This window comes from Eptatretus burgeri, chromosome 9 (assembly GCF_056783735.1).
Source record: "Eptatretus burgeri isolate ZD-2024b chromosome 9, Ebu_testis_v1, whole genome shotgun sequence".
NCBI lineage: Eukaryota > Metazoa > Chordata > Myxini > Myxiniformes > Myxinidae > Eptatretus > Eptatretus burgeri.
The window spans coordinates 79,481,656-79,487,279 of NC_140969.1; the positions used below are offsets into that span (position 1 = coordinate 79,481,656).

Genomic DNA, 5,624 nt, shown 5'->3' on the forward strand with positions numbered 1-5,624 from the left:
TCACCATTCCAAATTTACAACACACCTCCACGATTTACTTCAACCCTCCCTTTTCCGAATGTTACGCAATCCTTATTTACAATAAATAAATAAATAAATTCACTTTTGACGATACACCGTCCAGAGCCACGTGCTTCTCCCGTAACCACGCGATCTGTTTCCATCCTCTGCGATTACTGATCCAAATTCACCATTCACCTCACGATTTTTTCTCCAAACTTTCCATTACCTAATCTGATGAAAAGTCTTTCTCAAAAAAAATTATAATAATAATAAAACAATCTCTTATAATGCTTCATCTTCCTCTTTCACACGTGTGCTACTCATTACTGTATCATAATTCACTACTCTTTCTCTATTTCAACAGACTGCTCTCATTTCAAACTTTCCCTCATACCTTGACTAAAAAATCCAACTGTTGCAGCGTTTCTTCTCTCCATTCTCTTCATTCGCCTTTATTGCATTCACCAAGAAATGTATTTAATCGCATTTCTGACCTGAAAATTAAAATAAAAACCCAGTTTGCTATGAATGTTCGCTTTCCATCAACCATTCCCAGCAGACACACGACGTCAGTATGAAATATTCACGACGTCGGGAATTGGCCGCTTGGTTGTACAACCAGATCACGACGTGGTACAATCGCAGCGCGATTATCCAAAACTTTTTTTTTCTGCGTCATGTGTTTCCAGGGTGAGTGCTTTGCCAACTCGTGCCGTGTGTGGTTGTGTCTGCCTTTCACTGGAGGAGAGATCTGATCGGCTAATTCCTATTTCCGCATCACGAGCCGCCATTTGCAAGGTTTGGTTAAACTTGTGAACTTTAAGCTGTTTCTGAGTGTGGCACACAATCCGCTTTAATCTGAAGAAGACTTCCGCTTTTATAGTTAAAATTATCTTCCGCCGTGATCATTTTTGGTAAGTATAATATTATAAATCGATTTTATGTCTTAGCTTTTGTTTTGGACGTTTTAAAGATTACAGAATCCATGATGTGTTCCTGTTACTGGTGTGATGGAATCTATATAGTTACATTCAATGGAAACTCTCCCGGGCCCTTCGGGCCACTCGAGTGCTTCGAGCGTTGGACTCGGGAATCGAATCCTCCGATCCGATCCGACGATCGAATCCTCCGGCACAAAATTTCATCTGTTTATCACGTTTAGCTGTCGCTGATATGGCCCTGATATGGCCCTCCCCTGATATGGCCCTCCCCTGATATGGCCCTCCCCTGATATGGCGCTCCCCTGATATGGCCCTCCCCTGATATGGCCCTCCCCTGATATGGCCCTCCCCTGATATGGCGCTCCCCTGATATGGCCCTCCCCTGATATGGCCCTCCCCTGATATGGCTCTCCCCTGATATGGCTCTCCCCTGATATGGCCCTCCCCTGATATGGCCCTCCCCTGATATGGCGCTCCCCTGATATGGCCCTCCCCTGATATGGCTCTCCCCTGATATGGCTCTCCCCTGATATGGCCCTCCCCTGATATGGCCCTCCCCTGATATGGCGCTCCCCTGATATGGCCCTCCCCTGATATGGCTCTCCCCTGATATGGCTCTCCCCTGATATGGCCCTCCCCTGATATGGCCCTCCCCTGATATGGCGCTCCCCTGATATGGCCCTCCCCTGATATGGCTCTCCCCTGATATGGCTCTCCCCTGATATGGCCCTCCCCTGATATGGCCCTCCCCTGATATGGCACTCCCCTGATATGGCCCTCCCCTGATATGACCCTCCCCTGATATGGCCCTGATCGTGTGGAGAAATCGACGGCAAATAATCAATTCATTTTTCCGCGGGCCGGTGAAAAATAAACACCGGTCTGTGGCAAAAAGGGAACTCTGCAAAAATTACTTTGGACAAGTTTAATTGGTTCAGAACCTTTTAAAAATATATTTCTGGTGTGGATAATGCTTCGGCCGTTCGGGTCCGACGAATTACCGCATTGTACCACAATGTAACAAATTTAAAGTTCCACGGCCCTTAAAACAACCTCAATTAATATTATTTTTTATAATATATTATTTTTTATGTCCTCTTTTAACGAGTTAGGCCTAACCAAAGGCAAAAGGAAAACAATTGTCAGTTATTGTTCGCCGAAAAATGTGGTTTTGTCATAAAAAATTATTAACCCTTTGGCTGCTGACAAACTGCCGCTTGTAACAATGAAGCCTTCATTGTGGTAGTTTGTCACTTGGGAGTTGTTCAAGTTTTTCGGTGCACAATTGTTTTCCTTTGGTAAAATGGTTATCAAAAGACATGAAAATAACTTTATATTATACAGAATAATATTAATTGCGGCTTCTTAAGGGCAGTGGAACTTAAAATTTGTTACAAGCTGCTTCAAACACTGGTGTACTAAATTGTTTTTATTTTCTAAAATAAGGGTGATGTCCAATGCTATGATGTCCACATACAATTTGTGTGGAAAGAATGGGAAGAGACCTTTCCGGAACCTGAATTTAAATAAAGTTGTCAGAGGTAATGAATTCTACTAAATGACAGTTTATAATGTGCATGACGAGCGTAATTGACATTGCAAGTCTTGTTCGATGATCATAAAGCCAAATATATACGAAGTGGAAATTCTTATTATTTTTCAGACAGTACCATGGCCAGTCAGCCAACAGCAACAGAGGCAGATGTGTACACTGCCATATCACAATATTTGAAATATGCCCCTGATCGGTGTGGAGGTGCGGGCAGGAACAAGCCCTCATCTATCTATAATTCCAGCAGTGTGTGTGTGTGTGTGTGTGTGTGTGTGTGTGTGTGTGTGTGTGTGTGTGTGTGTGTGTGTGTGTGTGTGTGTGTGTGTGTGTGTGTGTGTGTGTGTGTGTGTGCGTGCGTGTGTGCGCTGTTTCTCGACAACCACTGGTCCGATCTAATTGAAACTTGCCAGGTATATTGCTGGGGACCTGAGTGTCTGCCTTTTCAAGGTTTGATATTAATTAGACAAGTGCTTCCCAAGTTATGGCCATTTATTTACCAAACCAACTGCGTAGGCGTGGCCGATGGGGAAGAGATCCTCAGCCGCGTTCCCCATTATGGGTTACAACGTATGGACTTCCGGATAGTGATGACTTACTGTATTCTCATAATTTCTCGATTTCTTATGCGCATTTATAGATAAACACAATGCCCCAATCCAATCATCAATTACGAGAGCGAAGGAATGGCCTGTGTGTTTGTTTGAAAGTTGTTGGTTTTTTTTGCACGTACGGGCACGCACGTACGGACACGTGCTAGTGTAGTAATAACGAGTAACAGCAACACGCTGTGCCAGCCATCCAAGTCCTTGATTATTAATAATTTGCAGCATAGTTAATTGTAATGTTGTATGTTGGAAACCCAGCCAGTTTACATTGTGAAAATATTTACATGTTCTTTTATGCAGATTGAAGTTATTTTATTTTCTTGTGAAATTAAGATTGAAAACACCCAACAAATTAATTTTTTTTGTGCTTTAGAATTATTTATGTGAGATGCATTCAAAATTGTGTTTTCATACTTAATGATGTTAGATTTATATTTTTCTTTGTATGAATACACACACACATAGATATATATTTGGTCTCATTGATTTGCCTGATTATAATTCAGTTTTATATAATTTTATGCACTGTTCATATCATGTCAAGTATCATCTGTTTAAGTCTTTAAGCATCTCATTCTATTGATGCCCGCTGTGGGGCATAACAAGTAAGAATATTTCTAAATTATAAATATATCATGGAGAAATTCTATCAGAAAGGTGTTTGACTTCCCAAGTAGGACCCATATTGTACTCTTTTACCAGTCATTGCTGAATTTCTACCTATTGAATGTCAACTATTATGTCGTATTGCAAAATTTATATGTGGTTCTTCATCTTCTCATAATTCTTACCTGAGGTTGCTTAATTATGAATCTTGTAACAATGGGTAGTATGTCATCAGTAGCTAAAACTTTTAATTACATTTTATATAAATGTAAGTTATCGGTCAATACCTTTTATGCTCCTAATGCCCATTTAATGTATGCAAGCATAGAATTATCAGCAGTTTTACTAACACTGCATGATGATGTTATTGTACGTAAAGGTGCCTTTGTGCAGTCAATTATATTTGAGAGAGAAGAAGCTCCACAGTTCCTCTCTGGAGCAGAACTTTCTGAATTTGAATTGTTAACTGTGCTTTGCACAAAGTGAATTTGTCAAAAAGGTATTTACGACTTTTACCCATGTGGTATTTCTTTTTAGTCCCATTTTTTACGATATGTTTCTCAATTGCAATGGTATCTACTTTTATTTATTGTACGTTTGTATTTGAGTGTGCTTTTTTGGTACGAATAAAGATGATATTATTAATACTGCTTGTATATTTTTGCCGCAATCATGCTCTGCGTGATACGTGATAATAAATGATTATGAATTACAGTTGTTTTCAAGTTGTGGTCATTATGTGTTACTGTGCAATGTAATGATGTTGCAATACAAATTCAATGTTTTGATAATGGCACCGGAAGAACAGCGGTGCTCTGCTGGCCCCAGACCTACGGGTCGAGGGCTCCATCAAGCTGGAAGCTGAAGGGTGTCATGCACTGCAATGTTCGTTTCTTTGGCGTGCAAAGAAAAGGGTAAAAACAAAAACTCCATTTTATAAACGTTGTGATAAAGTTGAAAACTAACGTCATGCTTCAATGTTGTGACAACGCTGAAATCTGACGTCATGGGTGTTGCAAATACAACTTCCCACTGACCCAATTCTGACGTCAGGTACAACCAGAACACGATGCTGCAACAACGTCAGATTTCAATGTTGTGACAACGTTGAAATCTGACGTCATGGGTGTTGCAAATACAACTTCCCACTGACCCAATTCTGACGTCAGGTACAACCAGAACACGACGTTGCAGCGACGTCAGATTTCAACGTTGTGACAACATTGAAAACTGACGTTGTGACAACATTGAAATCTGACGTTGCCACAACATTGAAATATGACGTCATGGGTGTTACAAATGCAACTTCCCACTGACCCAATTCTGACGTCAGGTACAACCAGAACATGACGCTGCAACAACGTCAGATTTCAACGTTGTCACAACGTCAGATTTCAATGTTGTCAACGTTGAAAACCGACGTCATGGGTGTTGCAAAAACAACTTCCCACTGACCCAATTCTGACGTGAGGATAGTACTGGCAAACGACGTTGCAACAACGTTGTGTGCCTGCTGGGTTGTTTTTATACAACTTCAGTGCCAACTCACGCTTTTTCTCCCCTCCCTCTCAAAGCAGCCATCACACTCTTCTCCCTCCAAGCCTCCCTCTCACCTTTCTCAAAAACATCCCCCTCACCTTTCTCCCTCAACTCTCCCCACTCACCCTTCTCCCACCATTCACCCCCCTCACTCACCCTTCTCAAAGTTGCCTCTCCTCTCATCCACAAAGCTGCCTCCTTCCACTGCCCTCTCTCCTCAATCTCATCACTCCACCTCCTCAAATCCTCAACTGCCTTGTGCCACCTCTCTTGCCCCCACCTCTGCCCCAGCACAACAGAGCCTTTTCTCTCCTCATCCGTCCCCTTCCCTAACTCTTCTGCAATCCGCCACACTCTTTCAACAACTCTCCTTACCTC

General features: G+C 41.9%; 1 long non-coding RNA gene across 1 annotated transcript; it reads left to right on the top strand.

The window, feature by feature from the left end:
• The first annotated feature begins 715 nt into the window (after positions 1-715).
• On the top strand, positions 716-2,833 carry LOC147020420 (uncharacterized). Its single transcript, XR_015062089.1, has 2 exons — positions 716-917; positions 2,608-2,833. It is a non-coding gene; the product is annotated as an uncharacterized LOC147020420 (long non-coding RNA).
• Positions 2,834-5,624: the final 2,791 nt, after the last annotated feature.